Genomic DNA, 13653 nt, shown 5'->3' on the forward strand with positions numbered 1-13653 from the left:
GGAGACCGCGGACCCTACTAGACTGCCTACACCCGGATCGGGCTCCTGACTTGCGAGGCACGCTGGAGCAGTGGGAGGCACCTCGTGGATTTTTCCCGGAGGACCCGGTCTTCGCCAAGAACTTCGGCAGGGGCCCGGAATGGCTAGAGGGATGCATCATCCGTCCCCTAGGAGCGGTAATGTATGAGGTGTCCACCAAGTGCAGCCAGGTACTGCGGAGACACGTCGATCAGCTTCGGCGGTGCATGCTCCCAGAACTCTCAGACACCGAGGGCCCGGAGCCACCGCCGGCGCTCGAAGAGAGCGCTCCTCCACCCCTAGTGCCCATCCCCACTCAGGGGGAACAGCCGACCCCGACTCCGGGGCCACCGACGATCGCTGGCGAGGCTCTGGCCACAGGAGTCGCCGAGCCAGCGGAACCACCACCGGAAGGTGAGACCCCCGTGGCCACAGCACCAAACCCCCGGAGATCCACCAGAGAACGACGGTCACCGTCTTATTTGAAGGACTATGTCACCTAGGGTGGGTCGGAACTATGGGGGGAGGGATGTTGTGTATGCAGACCGCCACCGGGGGGCCAGCGGTCAGCCTGAACTGCCAGAGCTTGACTCTGGGATAACAATAGGGACTAGGCTCCTAGTCCCTCCACTGGAGAGCCAATGGGAACCATGGCGGGAGATTCAAACCCACCAATGGTGGCCAGAGGTGTGCCCCAGGGATGTATATAGTTGGCCCCCGGGCCGTTGTTCCCTCGTTCTTGTTGTGTACCAATAAAGCGTGCTATGCGCTACGTTGTCATCTGTCGTCTCTCCATGCGGCAACCCACTACACAATAGTACTGAAACTTTAGGACTGACTTCGAGATGACAGTCTGCATGTGTGACTGAAGAAATAGCAGATTTACTATTCTTTAATTATAAGTGGTTCTTATTGTAGCCTTATAACCTTGCTTTGAGAGCTTTCATGAGTATTAGACATTGCCTGTCTAAGAACATCTATGGATGCTGGCCTGGTTACACCGATCACTGTATAGCAACCGCCATCTATACTGATCTGCACTTTACTTGTATATTGTATGTGTCAATTTCCCACTCGAAGCCCGATTTTGCCCGCGGTTTTGTAATCCTCAAAAAACAGGATCATGAAACCGTGGGAGAAATCGGACAAAGCCTCAGGTCAAAATGCAGCCGCGCGGCTTCGAGTGGGAAATTGACACGTACCATCGGGGCAAAGAGAGGAGCAAGTGCAGAGCAGCGGCCGTGGGAAATCAGTGCCAAACAATAGGGAGATGATCACTGCCCCAAAAGGAGGAAGAAGAAGAAGAGGAGGAGAAGGAGGAGGAGTTTGGATTTATACCCAACCCTTCACTAGCTGAAGGAGTCTCCGAGCGGCTTACAATCTCCTTTCTCTTCCCCTTCCCCACAACAGACACCCTGTGAGGTAGGTGGGGCTGAGAGAGCTTTTAGAGAACTGACCTTGAGAGAACAGCTCGTGTGGAGGAGTGGGGAATCAAACCCGGTTCTTCCAGATTAGAGTCTGCGCTCCTAACTACTACATCAAACTGGCTCTCCTAGAAAGCTGGCCAATGAGCTCAGATCAGAAACTCTCAGAAAGCTGACCAACGAGCTTCGATCAGATGAAACAATGAAATAAGTTGTAATGAGTGTGCCCTTTAAGCTGCGTTAGTGTGAGCTAGCTTACAGTTTTTTAACCTCTGGTACACAGATTTTTGTCTTAGCTCATGAAGGATGGCTCCAGAGCAAACTAATTTATGCAGCAGCCAAATCGCTTGCTCACAACTTTAATGCCAGTAGGTCACAAAGTAGAATTTTTGCTCACAAGACTCCACAGCTTAGAGGGATCATTGGTTATAATGCCCAAAAAGGTATAACCCCCACTTGAATCAATTCTCTGGCAGCCATTGGATAGCAAAAGTGGCTAACCTCAGGCCGTTGGCATTTCTGATGACATCTTTCAATGACCGAGAAAACCACCAGGGACTAAGGACATTTTAATTGTTAGGACCATATGATTTTTGGATTAAATGTTTATTGTCAGCCCCTATTCTTGCATTAAAATCACCCACTAGGAGGAATGAACTGTTTGGAAAGTTGCTCTTAGTTTTATTGAATATTTCATCCAACAATACCAGTCATCACTCAATTCATGGGAAGCTGTAGGTGGCCTATATAGTCTGAATAAATTTATAGAATGAGCCTCCAGTGTTAACCAGGGGTCATTTAGTAGAAAAAGAGGTGCGTGCAGGAGCTTATTAGCATAACTTATTAGCATAACTTATTTGCATATGCCACACCCCCTGACATCACCGGAAGTGTGTCAGAAAGCAACACCCTCCGCTCAGGCTCCACTGGACTGTTTTGGATTGCTAGCTATCGGGGGGGAGATCTGTCCTCACAGAGGAGGGAGAGCTTGTACCTGAAGGCTGGCTGGGGGGGGGGGATCTGTAACTTACCTGGCTGCTTCTTGTTCCTTATGGCCCGACTGAGGGCTGCTGGGAGCAGGGGGCGGGGCTTGTTGCATGTGCCCACCCCCTGGGCTCCTTACTGCCAGAGCTCCGCTCCTGTGCACTCCCGCAGGAAATGACCCCTGGTGTTAACTACTAAAACAAAATCTTGTGCCATGATCACTTCAGAATCATGGATGGGCAATGCCATAGAAATTTCACATGCTAGCCCTTTTCAGGGATGACGTTCAAAGCTCTATATGGCCAGCATACCTTCAAGACTGCCTCTCCCCATATGAGTCCCGTAGAGCACTGAGGTCCACCAGTCAACACCTTTTGGTGGTCCCCGGCCCCAGGGATGTCCGGCTTGCCTCGACCTGCCTGGTGGAATGAGCTCCTGAGGGAGATCAAGGACCCGTGGGATTTATTACAATTCTGCAGGGCCTGCAAGACGAAGCTCTTCTGCCAGGCTTCCGGTTGAACATGCGGGCGTGTCCCCCCCGTCCTTGGGTTGACCCCATTTACAGCATGGCCCTATTTTGTAGCCTGGGTCTGAGACTCTAAACTGTATAGAACTGTATAGATCTCTGGGCGTCTAATCCCAGTCCTATCGACCACTGAGGCATCTGGCCTTTTATAAGAGTTGTATGTATGTTTATATGTTTTAATGTGTGGTTTTAAATTGTATTGTACTTATATGGTTGTATTATATTTACATTGTTGGAACCCACCCTGAGCCCGTCAAGGGGAGGGCGGGGTATAAATCCAAATAAATAAATAAATGACCCAAAGGGCCTTTTGAGTCTCTCTGAAAGAATGCTAAATTGTCAGGATAATAGGTCTCTTCCACCATTCAGGTTTCCTGGATAAATTTAATATCAAAAGCAGATAAGAATGTCCCGGTGTCCTCACAGGAAACCTTGGAAGACCAGCCTGCCACATTCCCGTTTAGCAATGTTGTGCAAGGAGACAGTCAAACGGTGAGCTGCATAATTTGGTCAAAACTGGGGTTAAGAGAATGAATTATGATGGAGGGTTCCCGGAGAACAGGGTGAGTTCCCACTGTCTATCCAGACAAGGGATATGTGGATAACTCTCTATGTGGGGGTATTTCACAGGAGTAATTGTTAGCTGGGCAGGAATTAGTCTCCCTCATAGATTTCGATTGGGTCTGGGTTTCCAATTTTGACAACTCATTGTTTGTATTCTTTACAGGAATGAGGTGTACTGAACTACTCATACCATCCCTGGCCTGGTTCCTAGTAACAACCTTGTTTGTTGTCAAAACCCAGGGCCTTTTTTTGTAGCAGGAACTCCTTTGCAAGTTAGGCCACACACCCCTAATGTAGCCAATCCTAATGAGTTCCTGCTGTTGGGTGTGGCCTATTATGCTAGTGAGTTCCTGCTGGGCGTGGCCAACTTGGGAGCCAGCCGGAACTCCGTTCCTGTGCGTTCCTGCCCAAAAATAGCCCTGCCTCTGAGAAAAAAAGTATCGTCTTGTCAAGGCAAGGAACGATTACTAGTTTTAATATCCTAGCCAAAGGAGGTATCCAGCTTTGTTTGTTTGTTGGCTGGAAGCCTACAAAAGTCAGAAGGGTTATGTCTTTTCCTAGACATGATAAAACAAAGAGAGATCCAGCAGCTGATTAAAATAAAACTAGTTAATTATAAGTTTTTAAAGCTCTGTTATAACTCAAGCAGGTATTTAAAAATTGCTCCCCCACCGGGAGAGAGAGAGAAACTAAATTACAATTAGCACAGAAGGAGTGAAGTTACTTAATCGCTAATAGGCAGAGGGAGACTGACTCACTAGAAGCTAATTGATAATTAAATCAGATAATATCATAACCAAGCATTGTTAATTAGTACAAACAACACAAAACTGGTTTTACTAATTAGATGACTAATTATTAATAATTCTGAAACTTGATATGAAAAGCATGGAGCACGCAGCTCTTATGGATCAAGATGGGTAACCGTGTTAGTCTGTCCAAAGCAGTTGAAAGGTGCAAGATTCCAGTAGCATCTTAAAGACTTTCAAAATATGTAGCAGGGTAGGAGTATGCTGGGGAAAAGATCAACAACCTCAGATATGCAGACGATACCACTCTAATGGCAGAAAGTGAAGAGGACCTAAAGAGCCTCTTGCTCACTGTAAAAGAGGGGAGCGCAAAAGTGGGCTTGAAGCTCAACATCAAAAAAACTAAGATCATGGCATCCGGCCCCATCGTGGAAGTAGTGACAGACTTCACATTCCTGGGATCCCAGATCACCACAGACTGTGACAGCAGCTATGAAATTAAAAGACGCCTGCTCCTTGGAAGGAAAGCAATGGTGAACCTAAACAGCATGATAAAAAGTAGAGACATCACCCTGCTAACAAAAGTCCGCATGGTCAAAGCCATGGTATCCCCAGTAGTCATGTATGGCTGTGAAAGTTGGACTATAAGGAAGGCCGAGCGCCGAAGAATAGATTCTTTTGAACTATGGTGCTGGAGAAGACTCTTGAGAGTCCCCTGGACTGCAAGGAGATCAGATCAGTCAATCCTAAAAGAAATCAACCCTGACTGTTCCCTGGAAGGCCAGATACTGAAACTGAAGCTGAAATACTTTGGCCACCCAATGAGAAGGGAGCACTCCCTGGAGAAGACCCTGATGCTGGGAAAATTGAAGGTCAAAGAAGACGGGGACGGCAAAGGATGAGATGGTTGGACAGTGTCATAGATGCAACGAACATGAAATTGAGCCAAATTCAGAGGACGGCGGAAGACAGGAAGGTCTGGCATGATCTGGTCCATGGGGTCGCGAAGAGTCGGACTCGACTGTGCGGCTGAACAACAACAAATATATATACTGTATTGGCAACCTCAGGTAATCAGTAAATCCCGAGCAGGGTTCCCTCTAAACTGAGTTAGTGTGAGCTAGCTCACAGTTTTTTAGCCTCCAGCCCACACATTTTAATGTTGGCTCAGGAAGGATGGCTCCAGAGCGATCTAATCTATGCCGTAGCCAAATCGCTCGCTCACAACTTTCATGTCAGTAGCTCACAAAGTAGAATTTTCCCCTCACAAGACTCCGCAGCTTAGAGGGAGCATTGATCCCGAGTCTGCTTTTTTAGGCCCATGAACAGAGATTAGCAAACTATTAGTCGCGGCGAGGATATTGACAGCACGACATCCGAGGCAAGCAAAGCTGTTGAAGTCAGAGATGTGGCCTTTGGAGAAGTTACAAAAGGTCATTGGATGGAATGAGAGTTACTCAAGAGAAAAATGACGGAGGCCGGGCGGGTTCATTGTGAAAATACACAGGAAGGTGGCATTCCCTTTTACTCAAGCACACCTTTCCTTCCAGGCTCGCGATGCCTCCCTCTGGGTAGAACCTGGGGATCCCCTGGAATTTCAGCTGCTTTCCAGCATACAGAACAAAAAGAAGAAGAGATTGGATTTATACCCCGCCCTTCACTACCCAAAGGTGTCTCAGAGCGGCTTACAAACTCCTTTCCCTTCCCCTCCCCACAACAGACACCCTGTGAGGTAGGCGGGGCTGAGAGAGCTCTGAGAGAAGAAGAAGAAGAGATTGGATTTTTACCCCGCCCTTCACAACCCAAAGGTGTCTCAGAGCGGCTTACAAACGCCTTTCCCTCCTCCTCCCCACAACAGACACCCTGTGAGGTAAAAGAAGAAGAAGAGATTGGATTTATACCCCGCCCTTCACTACCCAAAGGTGTCTCAGAGTGGCTTACAAACTCCTTTCCCTTCCCCTCCCCACAACAGACACCCTGTGAGGTAGGCGGGGCTGAGAGAGCTCTGAGAGAAGAAGAAGAAGAGATTGGATTTATACCCCGCCCTTCACAACCCAAAGGTGTCTCAGAGCGGCTTACAAACGCCTTTCCCTCCTCCTCCCCACAACAGACACCCTGTGAGGTAAAAGAAGAAGAAGAGATTGGATTTATACCCCGCCCTTCACTACCCAAAGGTGTCTCAGAGCGGCTTACAAACTCCTTTCCCTTCCCCTCCCCACAACAGACACCCTGTGAGGTAGGTGGGGCTGAGAGAGCTCTGAGAGAAGAAGAAGAAGAGATTGCATTTATACCCCGCCCTTCACTACCCAAAGGTGTCTCAGAGCGGCTTACAAACTCCTTTCCCTTCCCCTCCCCACAACAGACACCCTGTGAGGTAGGTGGGGCTGAGAGAGCTCTGAAGAAGAAGAGATTGGATTTATACCCCGCCCTTCACTCCCCAAAGGTGTCTCAGAGCGGCTTACAAACGCCTTTCCCTCCTCCTCCCCACAACAGACACCCTGTGAGGTAAAAGAAGAAGAAGAGATTGGATTTATACCCCGCCCTTCACTCCCCAAAGGTGTCTCAGAGCGGCTTACAAACTCCTTTCCCTCCCCCTCCCCACAACAGACACCCTGTGAGGTTGGTGGGGCTGAGAGAGCTCTTGACAGAAACGGCTCTTTTTCAAGAACAGCTCTTATCAGAACTATGGCTTGCCCAAGGCCATCCAGCCAGGTGCGAGTGGAGGAGTGGGGGAATCAATCCAGATTAGAGTCTGCGCACTTAACCACTACACCAAACAGAGAGCAGTTCCCCTGGAGAAAATGGATGCTTTGGAGGGTAGACTCCATGGCATTGCACCCCACGGAGGTCTTTGTCCTCCCCAGGCTTTAATCCCAAATCTCCAGGAGTTTCCCAACCTGGATCTGGCAACCCTGCCCCCCCATTCCCCACCGGTGGCCTAGGGGGACCTGGCAGCCCTTTTCCAGACCCATGAATAACACTGGCATTACAGCACTGTGCCAGGAAAGACCATAATGTGTTGGGGTTGGGGTTTTCTTTTTAGTTTAAAAAGAAGCAGAGTTTTCAGTGGAAACAAATCAAGCTTTGCTCAGCCATGTCAGCAGAGCATTATTCGGAGATGCGGGTCCTGCAGGGTTAGGGACAAGAATACTGCAAAACTGCAAAACTGGTTTGTTGTAATATTCAGTCCACATCAGTACAGGTAGAAGAGATTTTTCAGTGTTCAGAAATATCTCTCCTTATAATAATTGTGTTTCGGGGTGGCCACCGTCCTATGGGGTGTCGAGAAGAAATGCGCTCCCTCAGCCATTTGCCAGTCGGCTGCCGCTCGGGGCAACTGGCGTGCCATTGGCTGGGGTGGGGGAGGGGGAGGGATGAGCCTTGCCGCTTTGGCCTGTGTGGCCCTGGAACGAGCAGCCAGTGGAGACACGGATGAGGCTGCGGCGGGCAAGAGGTGCTGAGGCAGCCACGTCGCGCTTCCCTTGCCCAGCACGGCCTGGGCCGGGGAACCTGTGCACCCTTCTTCAGGGACGGGTTCCCCCCCCCTCAGCCGGCCCCTGGTGCACTTGGGGAGGGGGGAAGTGGCTGTGCTGCACTCCCCTCGCCCATAGCGGGGAAAGACCTCCGAGGCGGCCGAGCGGGAGCGGCTGCCCAGAGACCCCTGCCCCCTCCTCGCCCGCACGCCAAGGCAAGCGAGCCGAGAAGGGGCCGGGCAGCCCTTTGCGGCCCTCCCCGTTAGTTCTCCTGCCCTCCTGCCCCATCCTGGCCCAGCCCCTGGGTTCTCCTGCCTTTCCTCTCAGGAGAAGCTGCTCAGAGGCCCCCCGCCCGCACCAACAGAGGGGGGACGAGCCTGGTTGGCTTGCCCCGCCGCCTCAAGCGCACGGCGGGGGGAGGCATGAGCCTGGCCGCCGGGGAGCCGCCACACTCTCCTTTGCCAATGCGTCCCCCCCCCTCCGGCAGCCTCTCTCTAGGGCCCGTGTCCTCTCTTCCTGCAATGGGCCTTGCATCTAGAATACACACACACACACACATATATACAGGGGTCATTTCGTAGAAAAAGAGGTGCAGGAGCTCATTAGCATAACTCATTAGCATAACTTTTTTGCATATGCCACACACCCCGGCATCACCGTAAGTGTGTCAGAAGGCAACACCCACCGCTCAGGCTCCACTGGACTGTTTTGGATTGCTAGCTACGGGGGGGAATGTGCAGATCTGTCCTTGCAGAGGAGGGAGAGCTTGTGCCTGAATAAAACTTGGCCTTAAAGGTGCCACTGGACTGTTTTGGACCGGGCGGACCTCTGCAACTTACCTGGCTGCTTCTTGCTCTGACTGAGGGCTGCTGGGAGCAGGGGGTGGGGCTTGTTGCATGTGCCCTCCCCCTTGGCTCTTTACTGCCGGAGCTCCGCTCCTGTGCGCTTCTGCAGGAAATGATCCCTGCACACATATATACACAATATATCCATCTATTCTGGTGGGTGAACAAACAGAGCTTGATGACAGGAGTACATTGGGGAGTGTCCATCAAATTACCTTTCCTATTGAAGTTGCAGAATGAATCAGAAACAAGGGAAGGTCATACAACCAGCTACCTACTTCTGCAAGGTGTTGCAACAAAGACGGGTAACATTTCATAATCTAATCAAAGGACCCATCAGTTTGGGAGCGGTGTGCTCTTCACCAGTGTGTGACGCAAGTCATTCGGATGTGGAGAACTGCATTGTTAATCAACATTCTTCAAGACAATTAAATTTAATGCTGTAAATTATGGCCCGGCATAAGAACATAAGAAAAGCTCTGCTGGATCAGACCAATGGTCCCTCTAGTCCAGCATCCTGTCTCACACAGTGGCCAGCCAGTTCCTCTGGAGGGCCAATAGCAGGGCACAGAGGCTGAGGCCTTCATAAGAACATCAGAAGGGCCCTGCTGGATCAGACCAGTGGTCCATCTAGTCCAGCATCCTGTCTCACACAGTGGCTGACCAGTTCCTCTGGAGGGCCAATAGGAGGACACAGAGGCTGAGTCCTTCGTAAGAACATCAGAAGAGCCCTGCTGGATCTGACCAATGGTCCCTCTAGTCCAGCATCCTGTCTCACACAGTGGCCAACCAGTTCCTCTGGAGGTCCAAAAATTAGGGAATAGAGGCTGAGGCCTTCCCCTGATGTTCCTCCTCTCTCTGGGATTCAGAATGTGGAGGTTTCCCGCAGTCAGGACAGCTAGTAGACATTGATAGACCTCCTCTATAAAACTACTGAATCCCCTTATAAAGCTTTTTCTTCCTGTGACCATCACTACAACCTCTGGCAGTGAATTCCACATTTTAATCACTCTCTGTGTAAAGTACTATTTCTCAAATGATCTCGAATGGTCAGTGAATTACAGATGCTGTAGCGAATCTAGTTACTGCACTGAATAGTGAAATAATTCCCCCCCTTCCTTCCCTCCCTCCATCCCTGTGGCGGGCTTTCCTTTGAAAATACGTTGTCGAAGGCTTTCACGGCCGGAGTTCATTAGTTGTTGTAGATTTTCCAGGCTGTATGGCCATGGTCTTGGCATTGTAGGACCTGACGTTTCACCAGCAGCTGTGACTGGCATCCTCAGAGGTATAACACAGAAAGATGGAGTACTCTCTGTGTCAAGGTGAGAAGAAAAATGGACACCCAGTGAGGTAGGTGGGGCTGAGAGAGCTGTGACAGAAACTGCTCTTTTTCAAGAACAGCTGTGCCAGAAGTATGGCTTGCCCAAGGTCATCCAGCAGGTGCAAGTGGAGGAGTGAGGTCCTCTTCTCAGGGGTCATTTCATAGAAAAAGAGGTGCAGGACCTCATTAGCATAACTCATTAGCATAACATTTGCATATGGCACACCCCCTGACATCACTGGAAGTGTGTCAGAAGGCAACACCCACCACTCAGGTGCCACTGGACTGTTTTGGATTGCTAGCTATTGGGGGGGGGGGAGGAACGTGCAGATCTGTCCTCACAAAGCAGGGAGAGCTTGTACCTGAATAAAACTTGGTCTTAAAGGTGCCACTGGACTGGTTTGGACCGGGGGATCGGGGGGAGTTCTGCAACTTACCTGGCTGCTTCTTGCTCTGACTGAGGGCTGCTGGGAACTGGGGGGTGGGGCTTGTTGCATGTGCCCGCCCCCTGGGCTCTTTACTGCCAGAGTTCCGCTCCTGTGTGCTCCTGCAGGAAATGACTCCTGCTACTTCTACAGACAGACTAACACAGGCCCCGGTCACACGGAGCATTAGCCATGCTAGAGGGACGGAAGATAGGCGGAGTTTCCGGGCGCGATCTCACCGGCACATCTGGGAAGCGTCGGGCTTCCGTGGTGCAACTGAGGCTTCCCGCCGAAGACACGCAGTAAAAAACTAGTACCTTGGAGGTACTAGTTTCCTGAAACTGTGGGGCAAGGGCAGGCGTCTGATCGCGTTTCCAGAGGTAGTTCCGGCGCCCGCCCATGTCCCCTCGGAAAAAGTTTTCCCCCCCCAACATCTCCACGGATGCGCACACGCACCCAAGGGAGCATGCGCACAATTGAGTTTTTTTAAAAAACAACCAACCCGTTTGCCCTGTGCCCCGCTTCTTTGCTGCGCCGCAGGACTGTGGAGTGATCGGCACCTCCCCCCTACCACGGGACCTCCACGGGACCTCGATAAGTAGGTCTGCTCGAGCAACCGCACGGTTTTTAGCCCCGGAGCTAACAGCCATGTTCCCCCCCCCCCGCAGTTTCTTGCCTGTGTGACCAGGACCACAGCTGCCCATCTCGATTCCCCCTCCACACAATACGACAACTGCAGAGCTTAAAAATTAGAACACCACATATGAGCCCGCCTTGTACCTAACCAGACCACTGATCTGTCAAAGGCACTATTATCTACTCTGACTGAAAGCCAACTCTCCAGGGTCTCAGGTTGAGATCTTTCACATCACCTCCTACCCAGACTTTTCCAGCTGGAAAAAACCAAGCATTGAACCTTAAACCTTCGGCACGTAAAGCTCATTCTCTACACACTCCCCAAAAGATTTTTTTAACATACTTGAGCAGAAGCCCTGTACATCTCACAGGAACCTCATCACATGATTAAAATTAAAAAGTAACATGATTTTACATTCCCCATAGAAGTCACACCCACCAGCCTTTATCTGACAAAGTACTTGGAGAAGAGTCAAGCGCAGCAAAACCAAAGGATTCTACAGATGAGGCTAGTGTTGCCAGGCGTGATAATTGCACCAGTTGGGGGATTTGGGAGGGCAAGTCTGGGAGTGGGCGGTGACATCCCAGACACAATGACGTCACACAGAAGTGACGTCGTCACGTTAATGACATCACACGGTGACACTCTGCTTTTTAGGCAAACTCTATGGTTAAATTTAGGAGCTGCGGTGGCTCAAGTGGTTAAGACGCTGAACTGCAGGCTGTGGAAGGTCGGTAGTTCAGCAGTTCAAGACCCGGGTGCCGCATGATGGTTAAATTTGGGCATCGGCGACATTGCATGGTGACACCCTGCTTTTGGGGCAAAACTCTATGGGTTGAGCCCAAATTTAACCATTAAAAGGTAAAGGTTCCCTTGCTCGAAAGCCAATCGAGTCCGACTCTAGGGTTGCGGTGCTCATCTCCATTTCCAAGCCGAAGAGCCAGCGCTGTCCGAAGATGTTTCCGTGGTCATGTGGCCGGCATGACTAAACACCAAGGCGCACGGAGCGCTGTTACCTTCCCACCGAAGTGGTTCCTATTTATCTACTTGCAATTTCTTGCTTTCGAACTGCTACGTTGGCAGGAGCTGGAACTAGAGACGGGAGCTCACTCCATCATGCGGCAACTCGGGTCTCGAACTGCTGAACTACCAAACTTCCACATCCTGCAGTTCAGCGTCTTAACCACTTGAGCCATATAGCTTTAACATCACTGAAATTGACATGTTCATTCATAATCTATACAGTTTCTACAACCCAAAATACTGATATGAGTCTATTAGGATGTGGCGCTCACGAGATCTCAAAATAACTAATAAATATTTACAGGACCACTCTCTGTGATTATTTTAGCGCTCTAGCATAAATCTGTGCATGATTTGCACTTGGACTGGTCTGTTGTTTCCTGTCCTCTCAAGCATCTCTAAGGATCCATTTTAGTCCCATAAAAATCCTTCCCCGCCATTTCTTTCACATACTGATGATTCTAGCATACCATGGTGCTTGCCAACATAACTTAAAGGTTTTCTTTTCTTTTTAGAAGCGCCACAGTTTGTTTTGTACTGAGCAGCATCTGTCCCCAGAGCCAAAAATTGCGGAACGCTGTTGGCTCATTGCCTTTTTTTCAGCCAATGAACTATTTAGAAAAAAAGTACCTCAGCGAGCATGTCAGGATGAACTTGGAATCCAGCCTTTATAAACTTTGCAGCTGTTATATATAGAGGAGGCCCGGGAGGGTACTTCTTGTTCGTTCGGAGCAGTTTCAGAAGGTGTAGAATCAGGAGACACACCAGCACAGCTACCAATATTGCCCGTATCCACATAATTCTCGGTCTTGGTATCCTTCTGAGGCCTCCGGTGAGTTGAATGTTCTTTTGACTGACGGACCGCTTTTTTCTAAAGAGGTGTAGCTGCTTCTCTCTTTCAGACATCCTTTTATACGCTCCACTTATTAAGGACACATATGAGGCAAGCCTTCTGACAGGATACCCAAGAACTATAGTAATAGGGTCCTCCAGGCACATATTACGTCATCATACCACATTATTGACATGATTAATGCCAGTCTGTAGTACTGAAGTAATAGAAGAAATTGCCTTGATTGATTTGTTAGAAGATCTAGGGCAGATTATTATTATTTTTTAAAAAATCTTAATTACCTTTTTATTATTCTTTTTTTAATTCAAATATCTTTATTCAACCCAGTAAATTACAAAATTCCTATGTCAAACATAAGACAACGAATCTAAGCATACGAATATAGCGCATAAAGGAAATGCCAAATACCTAATATAACAAGGTTTTCATCTCTCCCAAGGCCATCCCGACTTTTTCTTTGTGGGAAGGGAAATATCTCAGGCAAATCAATTTAATAATGCAAGTTTATTCCAGTTCTTCTCTCCCAAGGCCATCACAACTTATTTTTTGTGGGTAGGGAAATTACTCAGACAAGTCAGTTTATTAACATCGATTTAGTCTGACCCAGGGGTCATTTCCTGCAGGAGCGCACTGGAGCAGTGCTCCGGCAGTAAAGAGCCCAGGGGGCGGGCACATGCAACAAGCCCCACCCCCTGCTCCCAGCAGCCCTCAGTCAGAGCAAGAAGCAGCCAGGTAAGTTGCAGAGCCCCCCCCGGCCCCCCGGTCAAAAACAGTCCAGTGGCCCCTTTAAGACCAAGTTTTATTCAGGTAC

Source organism: Gekko japonicus, unplaced genomic scaffold, assembly GCF_001447785.1.
Source record: "Gekko japonicus isolate JY-2015 unplaced genomic scaffold, Gekko_japonicus_V1.1 scaffold3059, whole genome shotgun sequence".
Taxonomy (NCBI): domain Eukaryota; kingdom Metazoa; phylum Chordata; class Lepidosauria; order Squamata; family Gekkonidae; genus Gekko; species Gekko japonicus.